Raw genomic sequence first — 19,536 nt, 5'->3', positions numbered from 1 at the left:
TTCTCTCCTATACCATTCACCCCGCATCTCCTCCTCTCCTATATGTCTCTCCCCCTCTACTATAACATTCACCCCGCACAGCACACATCCCCTCCTCTCCTATATGTCCCTCCCCCTCTACTATACCATTTACCCCGCACAGCACACATCCCCTCCTCTCCTATAAGTCCCTCCCCCTCTACTATACCATTCACCCCGCATCTCCTCCTCTCCTATATGTCCCTCCCCCTCTACTATACAATTCACCCCGCACAGCACACATCCCCTCCTCTCCTATAAGTCCCTCCCCCTCTACTATACCATTCACCCCGCACAGCACACAGCCCCTCCTCTCCTATATGTCCCTCCCCCTCTCTACTATACCATTCACCCCGCACAGCACACATCCCCTCCTCTCCTATAAGTCCCTCCCCCTCTACTATACCATTCACCCCGCATCTCCTCCTCTCCTATATGTCCCTCCCCCTCTACTATACAATTCACCCCGCACAGCACACATCCCCTCCTCTCCTATAAGTCCCTCCCCCTCTACTATACCATTCACCCCGCACAGCACACATCCCCTCCTCCCCTATATATCCCTCCCCCTCTACTATACCATTCACCCCGCATCTCCTCCTCTCCTATATGTCTCTCCCCCTCTACTATACCATTCACCCCGCACAGCACACATCCCCTCCTCTCCTATATGTCCCTCCCCTTCTCTCCTATACCATTCACCCCGCATCTCCTCCTCTCCTATATGTCTCTCCCCCTCTACTATAACATTCACCCCGCACAGCACACATCCCCTCCTCTCCTATATGTCCCTCCCCCTCTACTATACCATTCACCCCGCATCTCCTCCTCTCCTATATGTCCCTCCCCCTCTACTATACAATTCACCCCGCACAGCACACATCCCCTCCTCTCCTATAAGTCCCTCCCCCTCTACTATACCATTCACCCCGCACAGCACACATCCCCTCCTCTCCTATATGTCCCTCCCCCTCTACTATACCATTCACCCCGCACAGCACACAGCCCCTCCTCTCCTATATGTCCCTCCCCCTCTACTATACCATTCACCCCGCATAGCACACAGCCCCTCCTCTCCTATATATCCCTCCCCCCTACTATACCATTCACCCCGCACAGCACACAGCCCCTCCTCTCCTATATGTCCCTCCCCCTCTCTACTATACCATTCACCCCGCACAGCACACATCCCCTCCTCTCCTATATGTCCCTCCCCCTCTACTATACCATTCACCCCGCACAGCACACAGCCCCTCCTCTCCTATATGTCCCTCCCCCTCTCTACTATACCATTCACCCCGCATCTCCTCCTCTCCTATATGTCCCTCCCCCTCTCTACTATACCATTCACCCCGCACAGCACACAGCCCCTCCTCTCCTATATGTCCCTCCCCCTCTCTACTATACCATTCACCCCGCACAGCACACATCCCCTCCTCTCCTATATGTCCCTCCCCCTCTCTACTATACCATTCACCCCGCACAGCACACAGCCCCTCCTCTCCTATATGTCCCTCCCCCTCTCTACTATACCATTCACCCCGCACAGCACACAGCCCCTCCTCTCCTATATGTCCCTCCCCCCTATTATACCATTCACCCCGCACAGCACACATCCCCTCCTCTCCTATATGTCCCACCCCCCACTATACCATTCACCCCGCACAGCACACATCCCCTCCTCTCCTATATCTCCCTCCCCCCACTATACCATTCATCCCGCACATCCCCTCCTCGCCTATTTATCCTGTATACCTTATCTCCCTGAATAGTGTAAGCCCTCCCCCTCTTCCATATGTAGCTTATATACCCCCATACTACATACTATATACTCCCCTAGGAGTACACTAAACACCTTTACCATAATACTGCTCCTCTTTTACAAACGTTCTCATGCTGTATATCTTATCCTCTAACCCACATTACACCGTTACGCACTCTGTATACTCATAACCACTAATTAAACCATACTGTGCCGGTCTCCACAACCCATCACTCCATATGCTGACATCTGCCCATATAGTAACCCACCTTCCCATATTGCACAGCACAACCTCCCCCCTCCCTTATTACAGTGGGGGGATTGATGGGTTCCAGTGCTGGGGAACAGACTGTAGAATGTAATGTAGGGTGCAGGGTGTTGGGGGAGGGGTGTAAATCCCAGTATTGGAGTTCAAGGTCTCCAGGACTGCTGGCGGAAGGAATGTCAGAGCGGTGGGTGGGGTGTTGTACAGGTAAATCACTTAAGTTGGGGGGGGGGGGGGGGCTGCATACAGTACTGTACTGGATTGCTGAGAGGGGTACAGCAACAATCCCCCAATATTCTGATCCAGGCTGTGGGACAGGTAAAGGGATGTAGGTAATGGCTGTACAGGACTTCAGAGATGGGGGTATCAGGCATACATGGTGTGTGTGTGTGTGTGTGTGTGTACAGTGTGTGTGTGTGTGTGTGTGTGTGTGTACAGTGAGTGTGTGTGTGTGTGTGTACAGTGAGTGAGTGTGTGTGTGTGTACAGTGAGTGAGTGTGTGTGTGTGTACAGTGAGTGAGTGTGTGTGTGTGTACAGTGTGTGTGTGTGTGTGTGTGTGTGTGTGTACAGAGTGTGTGTACGTGTGTGTGTGTACAGAGTGTGTGTGTGTATGTGGTGTGTGTGTGGTGTGTGTGTGTACAGTGTGTGTGTGTGTGTGTGTACAGTGTGTACAGTGTGTGTGTGTACAGTGTGTACAGTGTGTGTGTGTACAGTGTGTACAGTGTGTGTATGTACAGTGTGTGTGTGTGTGTGTGTGTGTGTGTGTGTGTGTGTGTGTGTGTGTGTACAGTGTGTGTGTGTGTACAGTGTGTGTGTGTGTACAGTGTGTGTGTGTGTGTGTACAGTGTGTGTGTGTGTGTGTGTGTACAGTGTGTGTGTGTGTACACAGTGTGTGTGTGTGTGTGTACAGTGTGTTTGTGTGCAGTGTGTGTGTACAGTGTGTGTGTGTGCAGTGTGTGTATGTGTACAGTGTGTGTATGTGTGTACAGTGTGTGTGTGTGTGTGTGTGTGTGTGTGTGTATACAGTGTGTGTGTGTGTGTGTGTGTACAGTGTGTGTGTGTGTACAGTGTGTGTGTGTGTGTGTGTGTGTGTGTGTGTGTGTGTGTGTGTGTGTGTGTGTGTGTGTGTGTGTGTGTGTGTGTGTGTGTGTGTGTGTGTGTGTACAGTGTGTGTGTGTGTGTGTGTGTGTATACAGTGTGTGTGTGTGTACAGTGTGTGTGTGTGTGTGTGTACAGTGTGTGTGTGTGTGTGTGTGTGTGTACAGTGTGTGTGTGTGTACAGTGTGTGTGTGTACAGTGTGTGTGTACAGTGTGTGTGTGTGTACAGTGTGTGTGTGTGTGTGTGTGTACAGTGTGTGTGTGTGTGTGTGTGTACAGTGTGTGTGTGTGTACAGTGTGTGTGTGTGTACAGTGTGTGTGTGTACAGTGTGTGTGTGTACAGTGTGTGTGTGTGTGGTAAAGAGGGCACAGAGTGCAGTGGATGACCTATAGAGAGTGCAGGGCGGTATGCAGGTTAGTGGAAGGGGTACTGGGGGGCAGGTACAGGTGTGCAGGGTGGGGGAGGGGTATTGGGGGGCAGATATAGGTGTGCAGGTTGGGGGAGGTGTACTGAGGGGGCAGTATGGTGGGGGAGGGGTATTAATGCGGTGGGGGAGGGGTATTGGGGGCAGATACAGGTGTGAAGGGTGGGGGAGGTGTACTGAGGGGGCAGTATGGTGGGGGAGGGGTATTAATGCGGTGGGGGAGGGGTATTAATGCGGTGGGGGAGGGGTATTGGGGGCAGATACAGGTGTGAAGGGTGGGGGAGGTGTACTGAGGGGGCAGTATGGTGGGGGAGGGGTATTGGGGGCAGATACAGGTGTGAAGGGTGGGGGAGGGGTATTGGTGGGGCATTATGGTGGGGGAGGGGTATTAGTGTGGTGGGGAGGGGCAGTGCGCTGGGGGAGGGGTATCTCACCCGCATCCCCCCCTCTCCCGGGATCCGGGCCGCTCCGGCGCTTCTTCCTCCCCCACCGGAACCGGAGACAGGGCGGCTCAGCGCGCAGCATGCCGGGAGGAGGGGGAGGGGTTGTTGCGTCACTGGTGAGAGAAGCCGGAGCTCCGCCTCCTCCCGATCTGCAGCACCGCAAATAGCTCCGTCCCGGGCTGATCACCCATAGCAACCGCTGACTGTCCGCTGAGGGAAGGATCACACATAGCAACCAATGAAAGTCTGCTGAGGGAAGGATCACCCATAGCAACCGCTGACAGTCGGCTGAGGGAAGGATCACCCATAGCAACCACTGACTGTCTGCTGAGGGAAGGATCACCCATAGCAACCACTGACTGTCTGCTGAGAGAAGGGTCACCCATAGCAACCAATGACAGTCTGCTGAGGGAAGGATCACCCATAGCAACCAATGACAGTCTGCTGAGGGAAGGATCACCCATAGCAACCACTGACTGTCTGCTGAGGGAAGGATCACCCATAGCAACCACTGACTGTCTGCTGAGGGAAGGATCACCCATAGCAACCACTGACTGTCCGCTAAGGGAAGGATCACACATAGCAACCAATGACTGTCTGCTTAGAGAAGGGTCACCCATAGCAACCAATGACAGTCTGCTGAGGGAAGGATCACCCATAGCAACCACTGACTGTCTGCTGAGGGAAGGATCACCCATAGCAACCACTGACTGTCTGCTGAGGGAAGGATCACCCATAGCAACCACTGACTGTCCGCTAAGGGAAGGATCACACATAGCAACCAATGACTGTCTGCTTAGAGAAGGGTCACCCATAGCAACCAATGACAGTCGGCTGAGGGAAGGATCACCCATAGCAACCAATGACAGTCTGCTGAGAGAAGGGTCACCCATAACAACCACTGACAGTCTGCTGAGGGAAGGGTCACCCATAGCAACCACTGACTGTCCGCTGAGGGAAGGATGACACATTGCAACCAATGACAGTCTGCTGAGAGAAGGGTCACCCATAGCAACCACTGACAGTCTGCTGAGGGAAGTATCACCCATAGCAACCAATGACAGTCTGCTGAGGGAAGAATCACCCATAACAACCACTGACAGTCTGCTGAGGGAAGGGTCACCCATAGCAACCACTGACAGTCTGCTGAGGGAAGTATCACCCATAGCAACCAATGACAGTCTGCTGAGAGAAGGGTCACCCATAACAACCACTGACAGTCTGCTGAGGGAAGGGTCACCCATAGCAACCACTGACTGTCCGCTGAGGGAAGGATCACACATTGCAACCAATGACAGTCTGCTGAGAGAAGGGTCACCCATAGCAACCACTGACAGTCTGCTGAGGGAAGTATCACCCATAGCAACCAATGACAGTCTGCTGAGGGAAGAGTCACCCATAGCAACCAATGACCGTCTGCTGAGAGAAAGGTCACCCATAGTAACCACTAACAGTCTGCTGAGGGAAGGATCACCCATATCAACCAATGACAGTCTGCTGAGGGAAGGGTCACCCATAGCAACCACTGACAGTCTGCTGAGGGAAGGATCACCCATAGCAACCACTGACAGTCTGCTGAGGGAAGGATCACACATAGCAACCACTGACAGTCTGCAGAGAGAAGGGTCACCCATAGCAACCACTGAACCTGAACTGAAAATAAAAAGTCAAAATAACCATACATAAAGCATATTTACCTCCTTTGTAGTCTACTCCTCAATCTCTTTCTCCTCTCCTGCGTCCCATTTGTCCACTGTGATCAATGGAATTCTCTGTCCTCCATTTTAAAAATGGCCATTACCCCCTAACATTTTCCTAGTCAGCACACTGTTACACTGTAATATCACCCACTTGAGCCACAGGGAAACATGGACATTACCTTGCACATTCACTGACGGCTGCTGATATATAACTGACAGCAACTAGTATATTTCAGTTCTGACAAAATCTTGGAAGGGATCACTGTAAGAAGAAAATGGTGAGCTGAGAGGAATGGAGGGTGAGGTTAGTATGTAATATTCATTTGCAGCTAGATCCTGTGTTTATTTTAAATAATTGTACTCAGTTCAGGTTCCCTATAAAAAAGAAACGTAGATAAGGTGAAAACAGGTGTGAAAGCTTTGTGAATCCTGCCCATCGTGTGTAGAGAGGAGCTTCCGTTTTCCGCCCAATTCCGATTACGAGTTTCCGATCAGAAATCAGCTTCCCGCGATGGAAACCGGAATTCTGCGGAAATACTGCATTACCACAACACAGAAATTTTAGGCCAGTCACAAAACTTGGAAGCATTGGAGCAATCGGAGAATGCAGAACCACGTAAATCGGCTAACTGAAGAAAGTCTTAGGGCTTGTTCAGACTATGCGCGCTGTCGTGCGTATTCTGGCAGCGCATATAGTGTGAGACGCGCAAGAACGGTAGAAGGGCATAGACATCCTTTCTACTGTTCCCAGTGTATTGCGCTGTTGCTGCATTTTCAGGAATCGCAGCGCAGATCCCATTCACTGTAGTGAACGGGATCTCTAGTGCAGCGCATAGTAGCGCAGATGGCGTGCGATCAGACGCGTTGCGTTCAGATCGCACAGCCATCTGCACTAAATGATGTGAATGAGGCCTTAGCCAATCGGGAAACCCGGAAGTATTCGCCAATCGGAGAATGCAGAAGTTTGATGCAGTTACGGATCGGAAATGCAGATTCCACAATGTTTTTTTTCTTACAATTGACTAGCTTTATTAACAAAATAAAAAGACATTCTGCAGAAATCGGTATGTGGGAATTACGATTTCTGCTGAATCTGTCGGAATTGGAAATCTGCATTTCTGTTCATCAGAGCCTGAGACAGAATAGTTTAATTTAAAGGGAACCTGAACTGAGTAAAAATATTTAAAATAAACACATGAGGTAACTTCAAATGAACATTACATAGTTACCTTGCCATCAGTTCCTCTCAGAAGCTCACCATTTTCTTCTGACAATGATCCCTTCCAGTTCTGACAACATTTTGTCAGAACTGAAATATATCAGTTGCTGTCACTTATAGCTGAGAGGACAACTGACGTGCCCGGTAATGTCCATGTTTCCCTGTGGCTCAAGTGGGCGATGTTACAGTTTAACAGTGTGCTGACCAGAAAGCTGTTATGGGTAATGGCCATTTTCAAAATGGAGGACGGAAAATTCCCTTGATCACAGTGAACAGTAGACTACATGGGAGGTAAATATGCCTTGTGTATGTTTATTTTGACTTTTAATTTTTAGTTCAGGTTTTCTTTAAAGGAAATACGTGTGAAAATGGTGAGGTTCCGCATGCAAAAATTACATTAAAGAGCACACATGGTCAAAATGCCAAAGCCTTGACAGGCTCTGGCTAAATGATTTGGGGTAGGATCCACAGGGTTAAAATACTTACCTGTCCTGGCGTAATTCCCCCAGGCAGGTCATCACTCCACCTCCCCTCTAAGTTAGGCCCTGGTAAAAATTTTTTTACCCAGAATGCCCACTGAGGCTTTGGCCACCCCAGCTCAGCGGCCAGATTGGGGGGAGGGCTCCCAACAGCTTTGGCAGTCTTCAGAAACATGGCTGCCTCACTGATGAGGCAGGAAGTGAAAAATCTGATCGACAGCGGCAATTGCGCAATCAATGGTAAGCACATTGAGATGAATGCGCTGTGGATCTTGGCAGTAAACAACGTGGATGGCCGCCAGCAGTTGGGTGAACCAGAGCAAGCGCAACGCAATCACGCCTGCCGACTAGGTGGCTGAAAAATTGTCTAGTAGAGGCAGTGTGTTGGGGACCTTCTGAGAACTCGTAGAGTAAGCACTCGAATGACAAGCACCATAAAAGCTTTAGGACTGGATCAGAACTGCCCCAGTATCACAGGACTTGTTGACTCCCCAGTGTGTGGCAGCTGATATCCATCTAAAGCAGAGGTCAGGAACCTTTTTGGCTGAGAGAGCCATAAACACCATGTATTTCAAAATGTATTTCCCTGAGAGCCATACAATAGATTTCAAACTGGGACAGTGCGCATGCGCAGCACAGGGTTCATGTCCCTGTTGCCATGGTGATGTGTATACAGTTGATCCTCCAGGCAGTGGAAGTGTCAGACACGTCTTCAGCTTCTCTTGGGCGGCAACAGCAATTTCCCTGAGAGCCAGACAGGAGAAATACAGACTAAGGCCTAGTGCACACCAGAGCGGTTCTGCTGCGGTTTGCGATCCGCTTGCGGGTGCGGATCCGCTAGGGTAATGTATTTCAATGGGCTGGTGCACACCAGAGCGGGAGGCATTTTGCAGAAACGCATACTCCCGGGCTGCTGCAGATTTTGGATTGCGGAGACGTTTCTGCCTCAAAGTATAGGGAAAACGCAAACCGCTCTGAAAAACGCCAGTTCAGAGCGGTTTTGCCAAGCGTTTTTTGTTACAGTAGCTGTTCAGTAACAGCATTACTGTAACAATACATGAAATCTACTACACCAAAACCGCTTCACAAAACCGCATTTTGCGGATCTGCTAGCGGGTTTTGGGGTGCACCAGGGCTAACAGCTTGTACAATTAGCTAGCTGACTTGGGGGTTGATTCACTCTGTAGGACAAGATCCCGGCACTTTGGCCCGATAGGCTGCCTGCCAAGTGACAGGCAGCCTATTGGGCCAATCAAAGTGCGGGGATCTCGTCCTACAAAGTTACTGGATCTGACAGGGTCCAGAGTGGGACAATTGGAGCAGCCGTTAGTTTTGGGGTAGCGTGAGTAAGTTAGCAGTGTAAGCTACAGCAGTAGCGTGCCTACTTTGAAAATGTTACTTGTGCTGCCACACTAAGCTGTGCTGCTTGAGCAGTGTAGCTTATGGAATCAACCCCTACGGATTTGTCTGTGAGCCAGATGCAGCCATCAAAAGAGCCACATCTGCCTCCCGAGCCATAGGTTACCTACCCCAGATCTAAAAAAAAGCACAGCAAGCAAGGCAGGAAAGTCCTGTTGTACCTTGACTTGAAAACACATCATCTTTTTACTTAGGGACAAGCTCTAAAATATCCCTATATGCTTTTAATGCAAGTAAAGATATTTCGGATTCTACGTGAAGTATTTTTTTCATGGAGTAAAACTGCCTGTGGAGAATTCTGAATCAGTGTGAAGACTTACTGGCTGGATAGTGTACTGACACACTGGAGACCAGGGTTTGAATTTCATCTCTTCCTGTCCACTAAGTCAGCACCTATTGCTACTGCCTATAGAGCGCGCCCTAGTGGCTGCAGATCTGGCCTAACACTGCTACTGCCTATAGAACGCCCCCTAGTGGCTGCAGCTCTGGCCTAACACTGCTACTGCCTATAGAGCGCTCCCTAGTGGCTGCAGATCTGGCCTAACACTGCTACTGCCTATAGAACGCCCCCTAGTGGCTGCAGCTCTGGCCTAACGCTGCTACTGTCTATAGAGCTCCCCCTAGTGGCTGCAGCTCTGGCCTAACACTGCTAGTGCCTATAGAGTGTCCCCTAGTGGCTGCAGCTCTGGCTTAACACTGCTACTGCCTATAGAGCGCTCCCTAGTGGCTGCAGCTCTGGCCTAACATTGCTACTGCCTATAGAACGCCCCCTAGTGGCTGCAGCTCTGGCCTAACGCTGCTACTGTCTATAGAGCTCCCCCTAGTGGCTGCAGCTCTGGCCTAACACTGCTAGTGCCTATAGAGTGTCCCCTAGTGGCTGCAGCTCTGGCTTAACACTGCTACTGCCTATAGAGCGCTCCCTAGTGGCTGCAGCTCTGGCCTAACACTGCTAGTGCCTATAGAGTGTCCCCTAGTGGCTGCAGCTCTGGCCTAAGACTGCTACTGCCTATAGAGCGCTCCCTATTGGCTGCAGCTCTGGCCTAACACTGCTACTGCCTATAGAGCGCTCCCTAGTGGCTGCAGCTTTGGCCTAACACTGCTACTGCCTATAGAGCGCCCCCTAGTGGCTGCAGCTCTGGCCTAACACTGCTACTGCCTATAGAGCGCTCCCTAGTGGCTGTAGCTCTGGCCTAACACTGCTACTGCCTATAGAGCGCCCCCTAGTGGCTGCAGCTCTGGCCTAACACTGCTACTGCCTATAGAGCGCCCCCTAGTGGCTGCAGCTCTGGTCTAACACTGCTACTGCCTATAGAGCGCTCCCTAGTGGCTGCAGCTTTGGCCTAACACTGCTAGTGCCTATAAAGTGTCCCCTAGTGGCTGCAGCTCTGGCCTAACACTGCTACTGCCTATAGAGCCCCCCCTAGTGGCTGCAGCTCTGGTCTAACACTGCTACTGCCTATAGAGCGCCCCCCTAGTGGCTGCAGCTCTGGCCTAACACTGCTACTGCCTATAGAGTCCCCCTAGTGGCTGCAGCTCTGGCCTAACACTGCTACTGCCTATAGAGCGCTCCCTAGTGGCTGAAGCTCTGGCCTAACACTGCTACTGCCTATAGAGCTCCCCCTGGTGGCTGCAGCTCTGGCCTAACACTGCTACTGCCTATAGAGCGCCCCCCTAGTGGCTGCAGCTCTGGCCTAACACTGCTACTGGCTATAGAGCGCTCCCTAGTGGCTGAAGCTCTGGCCTAACACTGCTACTGCCTATAGAGCTCCCCCTGGTGGCTGCAGCTCTGGCCTAACATTGCTACTGCCTATAGAGCGCTCCCTAGTGGCTGCAGATCTGGCCTAACACTGCTACTGCCTATAGAGCGCCCCCCTAGTGGCTGCAGCTCTGGCCTAACACTGCTACTGCCTATAGAGCGCCCCCTAGTGGCTGCAGCTGTGGCCTAACACTGCTACTGCCTATAGAGCACGTCCTAGTGGCTGCAGCTCTGGCCTAACACTACTACTGCCTATAGAGCGCATCCTAGTGGCTGCAGCTCTGGCCTAACACTGCTACTGCCTATAGAGCGCCCCCCTAGTGGCTGCAGCTCTGGCCTAACACTGCTACTGCCTGCCTATAGAGCGCGTCCTAGTGGCTGCAGCTCTGGCCTAACACTGCTACTGCCTATAGAGTGCCCCCTAGTGGCTGCAGCTCTGGCCTAACACTGCTACTGCCTATAGAGCGTGTCCTAGTGGCTGCAGCTCTGGCCTAACACTGTTACTGCCTATAGAGCACGTCCTAGTGGCTGCAGCTCTGGCTGCTACTGCCTATAGAGCGCTCCCTAGTGGCTGCAGCTCTGGTGCTTTGAGTCCGCCAGGAGAAAAGCGCAATATAAAATGTTCTGTCTCTTATATTTGCTATACAGACTGGGTCTTGTGGAGTGCGCCTCACACATAAAGCAGGAAACGACATCTCCACAGGCCGGTGAGTGTAGCGCCATCGCTGATCAGCGGTTCTTTCCTGTTTAAAGGGATACTGTAGGGGGGTCAGGGGAAAATGAGCTGAACTTACCCGAGGCTTCTAATGGTCACCCGCAGACATCCTGTGTTGGCACAGCCACTCACCGATGCTCCGGCCCCGTCTCCGGTTCACTTCTGGAATTTCAGACTTTAAAGTCTGAAAACCACTGCGCCTGCACGCCCGTGTCCTCGCTCCCGCTGATGTCATCAAGAGCGCACAGCGCAGGCCCAGTATGGTCTGTGTCTGCCCAGTACACTCCTGGTGACATCAGCGGCAGCGAGGACACGGGCGTGCAGGCGCAGTGGTTTTCAGACTTTAAAGTCAGAAGTTCCAGAAGTGAATGGTGATCAGACAGCCCACCCATCCAGCTCTCTATGATCCGAGGGTGGTGACCGGACAGCCCACCCATCCAGCTCTGTATGCTCCGAGGGCAGTGACTGGGCAGCCCACCCATCCAGCTCTGTATGCTCCGAGGGCAGTGACTGGACAGCCCACCCATCCAGCTCTGTATGCTCCGAGGGCAGTGACTGGACAGCCCACCCATCCAGCTCTCTATGACCCAAAGGCGGTGACTAGACAGCCCACCCATCCAGCTCTCTATGATCCGAGGGTGGTGACCGGACAGCCCACCCATCCAGCTCTGTATGCTCCGAGGGCAGTGACTGGACAGCCCACCCATCCAGCTCTCTATGACCCAAAGGCGGTGACTAGACAGCCCACCCATCCAGCTCTCTATGATCCGAGGGTGGTGACCGGACAGCCCACCCATCCAGCTCTGTATGCTCCGAGGGCAGTGACTGGACAGCCCACCCATCCAGCTCTCTATGATCTGAGGGTGGTGATCGGACAGCCCACCCATCCAGCTCTCTATGCTCCGAGGGCATTGACAGGGCTGCCCACCTATCCAGCTCTCTATGCTTCGAGGACTGTGATGGGGCAGCCCACCCATCCAGCTCTCTATGATCCGAAGGTGGTGTTCGGACAGCCTACTCATCCAGCTCTCTATGCTCTGAGGGCGGTGACTGGACAGCCCACCTATCTCGTTCTCTGTGCTCCGGGAACAGTGACAGGACAGCCCACCCATACCGTTCTCTATGCTCTGGTGATGGTGGGAGATCATGATGGTGGAATGGGGCAAATTACATGCAGCGGGCTTTGTGGGCAGACAGGGAACCCCATATTGAGTGTTTTTATGTTTGGGGATTTGCAACACTGGTTTGCAAACGTTGTTTGCCCCACCAAACTGTCATCTATACTTCGCATTTCAATGTCCCCTCCTGTCTTAGTATTCCAGTGTATTCTCTCACTATTACTTTCAGCATTCTGATATCCCCCTCATTGTGCATCCCATGCAGTGATGAGCAGTAATTTTGCAAAATCGCAATGCAAAATTTCATGTAAATCTAAAATTCTATCTGAAAGTTTACCACAGAATTCGGAATACCACAAAAATTTTAAGCCAATCGCAGGACTCAGCAGTGTCTGAGTCTTGTGATGGGTCTAAAATTACTGCGATAATTCAATTTTCACCGAAAAATTCTGCATTCACTGATTGGCTTAAAGTGAACCTCCGGACTAAAATCCGACTCAGCAGCACTGAAAAGGCCTGGTTTTTCTTTAACAGTTTCACAGCATCAGAACTTTGTTTCTCTTACCCAAGCCTCATTTTTAGCTGCACAGAAGAAAACTGCCCGGGCTTTTTTCCCCTGATGCTGTGCAAAGCATGATGGGATTTTTGATGATGTTGTTCTCGTTCTGCTGTTTTGGTGCAATTTTTTTTTTTTTTTACATTTTGAATTTGAGATGTGAAGCGTAGCGCGTGCAGCTGGGAGGGGTGATCCGGACACAGGACAGTTGGAACTGTGTCTTCTGCTCCCTGTCACCTCCTTTCAACCAAAAAGATGGCTTCCCCCATGAATCACAAACATTTGCCTGTTCTTTTAAAACAGGGTGGGTAAAAGATTATATTACCTATCAATTCTAATTAACATAACTAATGTAAATTAATGACAGTATGTTTGTTTAGGCTAAAGTTCCCCTTTAACCACTTGCCGACCGCCTACAGCCCATGGGCGGCGGCAAAGTGGACGCCGAAAGGACCGCAATATGCCCATCGGCGTTGCGTCCTTTCGGCATGCCCGGGGAGCAATCGCGTCATTGATGACACTCGCTTCCCCCGGCAACTGGCTCCGCCCACCCGCGATGACAACCCGCCGGCCGTTCGGAAGCGCCGGCGGGTTGTTAACCCCACGATCGCCACATACAAAGTGTATGATACACTTTGTAATGTATACAAAGTGTATTATACAGGCTGCCTCCTGCCCTGGTGGTCCCAGTGTCTGAGGGACCACAAAGGCAGGCTGCAGCCACCCTAGTCTGCACCAAACACACTGATTCTGCCCCCGCTTCCCTCTGATCGCCCACAGCACCCCTCAGACATTATATTCTCCTGAGTACGCCAATACCACATGTGACACTTTTTTGCAGTCTAGGTGTGCTAAGGGGCCCAAAGTCCTATTTTCAGGTCATTTTGAGGCATTTGCTTTCCAGACTACTCCTCACGGTTTAGGGCCCCTAAAATGTCAGGGCAGTATAGGAACCCCACAAGTGACCCCATTTTCGAAAGAAGACACTCCAAGGTATTCCGTTAGTAGTATGGTGCGTTCATAGACGTTTTTATTTTTTTGGAAAATTACACTGTGGAAAAAAAAATCAATTTCAGCTAACTTGTGACAAAATCTTCTATAAACTCACCATACTACTAACAGAATACCTTGGGGTGTCTTCTTTCTAAAATTGAGTCACTATACTGCCCAGGCATTTTAGGGGCCCAAAACCGTGAGGAGTAGTCCAGAAACCAAATGCCTCAAAATGACCTGTAAAATCCAAAAGGTACTCATAGGATGTCGGGCCCCTTACCGCAGTTAGGGTGCAAAAAAGTGCCACACATGTGGTATCGCCATACTCAGGAAAAGTAGTATAATGTGTTTTGGGGTGTATTTTTACACATACCCATGCTGGGTGGGAGAAATATCTCTGTAAATAGACAATTGTGTGTAAAAAAAAAAAATCTAAAAATTGTCATTTACAGAGATATTTCTCCCACCCAGCATGGGTATATGTAAAAATACACCCCAAAACACATAATACTTCTCCTGAGTACGGCGGTACCACGTGTGGCATTTTTTGCACCCTAACTGCGCTATGGGGCCCAAAGTCCAATGAGTACCTTTAGGATTTCACAGGTCATTTTGAGACATTTGGTTTCAAGACTACTCCTCACGGTTTAGGGCCCCTAAAATGCCAGGGCAGTATAGGAACCCCACAAGTGACCCCATTTTAGAAAGAAGACAACCCAAGGTATTCCGTTAGTAGTATGGTGAGGTCATAGAAGATTTTATTTTTTGACATAAGTTAGCGGAAATTGATTTTTATTGTGTTTTTTTTTTACAAAGTGTCAATTTCCGCTAACTTGTGACAAAAAAAAAAAATCTTCTATGAACTCACCATACTACTAACAGAATAACTTGTGGTGTTGTCTTTCTAAAATGGGGTCACTTGTGGGGTTCCTAAACTGCCCTGGCATTTTAGGGGCCCTAAACCGTGAGGTGTAGTCTTGAAACCATGGGCTTGATTCAGAAAAGGGTGCTAAGTGTTAGCACGCCAGTGAAAAGCCACTTTGCATGTGCGAACATGCTTTGCACGTGCAAACATGCTTTGCACGTGCAAACATGCTTTGCACGTGCTAACATGCTTTGCACGTGCTAACATGCTTTGCACGTGCTAACATGCTTTGCACGTGCTAACATGCTTTGCACGTGCTAACATGCTTTGCACGTGCTAACATGCTTTGCACGTGCTAACATGCTTTGCACGTGCTAACATGCTTTGCACGTGCTAACATGCTTTGCACGTGCTAACATGCTTTGCACGTGCTAACATGCTTTGCACGTGCTAACATGCTTTGCACGTGCTAACATGCTAACTAGGGTGCTAAGTAGTTAGCACATGCAAACTACTTAGCACTGTAGTTAGCACATGTAAAGTACTTAGCACCCTAGTTTAAAAAAAAAAAATCAGTGTTTATTCAAAAAAGACAAGGAACATATGACAGAATATTCAGTGTAGCAGTGCGCCTCCTAACTTTTCCAACAGTCTGTAAACAAAAGTATATAGCTTCAGCATCAATTATCACTGTGGAAGATGAGAGGTATTGTTAGCAATGATATAATGATCGTTACATAATATTTAGAGCTCAGATTGAATTTAAATTTCCAAATATTCTATCTTTTACAAGATCATAATTAGCTAGACCAGGGGTATCTAACCATGGATGTAGTTTGCATGTGCTAACTACGGTACTAAGTTTGCATGTGCTAACTACGGTGCTAAGTAGTTTGTATGTGCTAACTACTTAGCACTCTAGTTAGCACGCCCAAAGCCTTTAGGCGTGCTAACTGGGTTAGCACCATTTACTGAATCGAGCCCCAAATGTCTCAAAAAGACCTGTGAAATCCGAAAGGTACTCATTGGACTTTGGGCCCCTTAGCGCAGTTAGGGTGCAAAAAGTGCCACACATGTGGTATCGCCGTACTCGGGAGAAGTAGTGCAATGTGTTTTGGGGTGTATTTTTACACATACCCATGCTGGGTGGGAGAAATATCTCTGTAAATGGACAATTGTGTGTAAAAAATCAAAACATCGTCATTTCCAGAGATATTTCTCCCACCCAGCATGGGCATGTGTAAAAATACACCGAAAAACACATACTACTTCTCCTGAGTACGGCAATACCACATGTGTGGCACTTTTTTACAGCCTAATGGCGCTAAGGGGCCCAAAGTCCAATGAGCACGTTTAAGCTTTACAGGGGTGCTTACAACGTAGCACCACCCAAAATGCCAGGACAGTAAGCACACCCCACAAATGACCCCATTTTGGAAAGTAGACACTTCAAGGTATTCAGAGAGGAGCATGGTGAATCCGTGGCAGATTTCATTTTTTTTTTGTCACAAATTAGCAGAATTTGAGACAAAAAAAAATAAAACATTTCCAAGTGTTATTTTCCGCTAACTTGTGACAGGAAATAAAATCTTCTATGAACTCACCATGCCTCTCAGTGAATACTTTGGGATGTCTTCTTTCCAAAATGGGGTCATTTCGGAGGTATTTATACTATCCTGGAATTTTAGCACCTCATGAAACATGACAGGTGCTCAGAAAAGTCAGATATGCTTCAAAATGGGAAAATTCACTTTTTGCACCATAGTTTGTAAACGCTATAACTTTTACCCAAACCAATAAATATACACTGAGTTTTTTTTATTTATTTATTTATTTTTTTATCAAAGACATGTAGCACAATACATTTGGACAAAAATGTATACAGAAATTTTACTTTGACAAATTTTCACAGAAAGTTAAAAAAAAATAAATCATTTTTTTTGATAAAATTCATGTCTTTTTTGATGAATATAAAAAAAACTAAAAATCACAGCAGCAATCAAATAGCACCAAAAGAAAGCTGTATTAGGCCCAGTGCACACCAAAACCGCTAGCAGATCCGTAATACGCTAGCAGTTTTGGGAGCTGATTTCAGAGCGATTCTAGGTATGTTTAGAGAGGTTTTCTAAACATACCTAGCGGTTTTGGGTGCGTTTTTGTGTAGCAGATTACACATATTGTTACAGTAAAAGCTGTTACTGAACAGCTACTGTAACAAAAATGCCTGGCAAACCGCTCTGAAGTAGCGTTTTTCAGAGCGGTTTGCGTTTTTCCTATACTTTACATTGACGAAACGCTTCTGGCTTGGCAAAAACCGCAAACCGCCGGTGTGCACCATCCCATTGCAATACATTAGACAAGCGTTTTTATAGGCGGATGCGGCCGGCGGATCGCTCCAAAAACCGCTCGGTGTGCACTGGGCCTATGTGACAAGAAAAGGAGGGAAAATTCATTTAGATGGTAGGTTGTATGACCGAGCAATAAACCGTTAAATCTGCAGTGGTCTGAATGGAGAAAAAAGACTCTGGTCCTTAAGGGGTAGAAAAACTGTGGTCCTCAATTGGTTAATGCTTCTGGAGTTCTGTGATTGGTCTAAAGTTTCCGAGTTGCGGTAATGTGGCATTTCTACTGAACAGCTGAAATTGCCAGAACAGCCACAATACTGCTGTATTCATATCCTTGGCAAATATGAAGAGATTATATATATATATATATATTTATTGTAATTTCCAACATGTTCGATCTGATTTTCGATCGTTTTTCCGATCGACATCATAGAAGGGAATGGAAATCAATTGGAAAGTGAGGCTATATTCAGAATCGCTGATATCAGTGATTTTTGATTTTTTTAAAGTTTTTTTTTTTACCCTCCCGGTGCTTACCTGCGCGCTTCGCTTTTGTATAATGCGCCTCTGTAAGCTTTTTTTTTTTGCAGTAAAACAATTAGCATGTATTTTGCACTTAGCAGTTGAGTAAGGAATTTATATATCCAGGTAACCTGTGTTCTGATTATGCGCAGCCGCACATGTTTATTTAAACCTATTTTTTTGTAATTATGTAGCTAGCCTGAATGTACTAAAAGTTCTGAAAGCGCTCTCTAAACAGTCTATATAATCCAAACTTTGTGAATGGTTCTCAACTCCACTTCAGCACATATAATCCTCTCACCAGATGTTGCTGACTATTATAGATCAGCAATAAAAAGCGTCAATTGATGTATCGATCTCCTGAATCTTCGTTCTTTAGGATATGGATTTCCTCAAAAAAGATGCATATAAACAAGAAAACATAGCGTAATATAGTCACAAACAGTGTGGCAATCACTGTGCAGTTACACACTGTGTGTACTTCCACCTCATGCACATAAGCAACGTGCACGCTCACCAGGTTCCTCCATAGTTGCTTCCATATGTGTACAAAAGTTCCTCCTTAAAGGGGAACTTCAGCCTAAACAAACATACTGTCATCAAGTTACATTAGTTATGTTAATTAGAATTGATAGGTAATATAATCTCTTACCCACCCTGTTTTAAAAGAACAGGCAAATGTTTGTGATTCATGGGTGCTGCCATCTTTGTCATGGGGCAGCCATCTTTTTGGTTGAAAGGAGGGGACAAGTAGCAGGAGACACAGTTCCAACTGTCCTGTGTCCTGATTACCCCTCCCCAGCTGCACACGCTAGGCTTCAAATGTCAAAAAAAAAAAAAAAAAAAAAATTGCACCAAAACAGCAGAACGAGAGCAATAAAATCAGAAATCCCATCAAGCTTTGCACAGCATCAGGGGAAAAAAGCCCGGGCAGTTTTCTTCTGTGCAGCTAAAAATGAGGCTTGTATAAGAGAAACAAAGTTCTGATGCTGTGAAACTGTTCAAGAAACACCAAGCCTTTTCAGTGCTGCCGAGTCGATTTTTAGTCCAGAGGTTCACTTTAACCACTTAAGGACTGCAGTCATAAAACCCCTTAACCACCCTGGCGTTCTGATTAAATCGCCAGGGTGGCTGCGGGAGGGTTTTTTTTAAATAAAAAAAAAACTATTTCATGCAGCCAACTGAAAGTTGGCTGCATGAAAGCCCACTAGAGGGCGCTCCGGAGGCGATCTTCCGATCGCCTCCGGCGCCCAGAATAAACAAGGAAGGCCGCAATGAGCGGCCTTCCTTGTTTTGCTTATATCGTCGCCATAGCGACGAGCGGAGTGACGTCATCGACGTCAGCCGACGTCCTGACGTCAGCCGCCTCCGATCCAGCCCTTAGCGCTGGCCGGAACTTTTTGTTCCGGCTACGCTGGGCTCAGGCGGCTGGGGGGACCCTCTTTCGCCGCTGCTCGCGGCGAATCGCCGCAGAGCGGCGGCGATCAGGCAGCACACGCGGCTGGCAAAGTGCCGGCTGCGTGTGCTGCTTTTTATTTCATTAAAATCGGCCCAGCAGGGCCTGAGCGGCAGCCGCTGGCGGTGTTGGACGAGCTGAGCTCGTCCAGACCGCTCAGCTGGTTAAGGACCAGAGCCTTTTTTTCCATTCAGACCACTGCAGCTTTCACGGTTTATTGCTCGGTCATACAACCTACCACCTAAATGAATTTTACCTCCTTTTCTTGTCACTAATACAGCTTTCTTTTGGTGCTATTTGATTGCTGCTGTGATTTTTACTTTTTATTATATTCATCAAAAAAGACATGAATTTTGTCCAAAAAATGACTTTTTTAACTTT

The 19,536-nt window shown here is 48.5% G+C and overlaps 1 protein-coding gene across 1 annotated transcript in view; it reads right to left on the bottom strand.

Annotated features, from left to right (window-relative positions):
- ZNF148 (zinc finger protein 148) overlaps positions 1–4,194 on the bottom strand; it is a 36,904-nt gene extending 32,710 nt beyond the window's left edge. The window contains exon 1 of the mRNA XM_068246248.1: positions 4,004–4,194. The gene's annotated coding sequence lies outside the window, so the exon portion shown is untranslated. The remainder of the gene's footprint in view (positions 1–4,003) is intronic.
- Positions 4,195–19,536: the final 15,342 nt, after the last annotated feature.

This window comes from Hyperolius riggenbachi, chromosome 7 (assembly GCF_040937935.1).
Source record: "Hyperolius riggenbachi isolate aHypRig1 chromosome 7, aHypRig1.pri, whole genome shotgun sequence".
In the NCBI taxonomy this organism is placed as follows: Eukaryota; Metazoa; Chordata; class Amphibia; order Anura; family Hyperoliidae; genus Hyperolius; species Hyperolius riggenbachi.
This window is presented reverse-complemented; position numbering and strand designations above follow the sequence as displayed.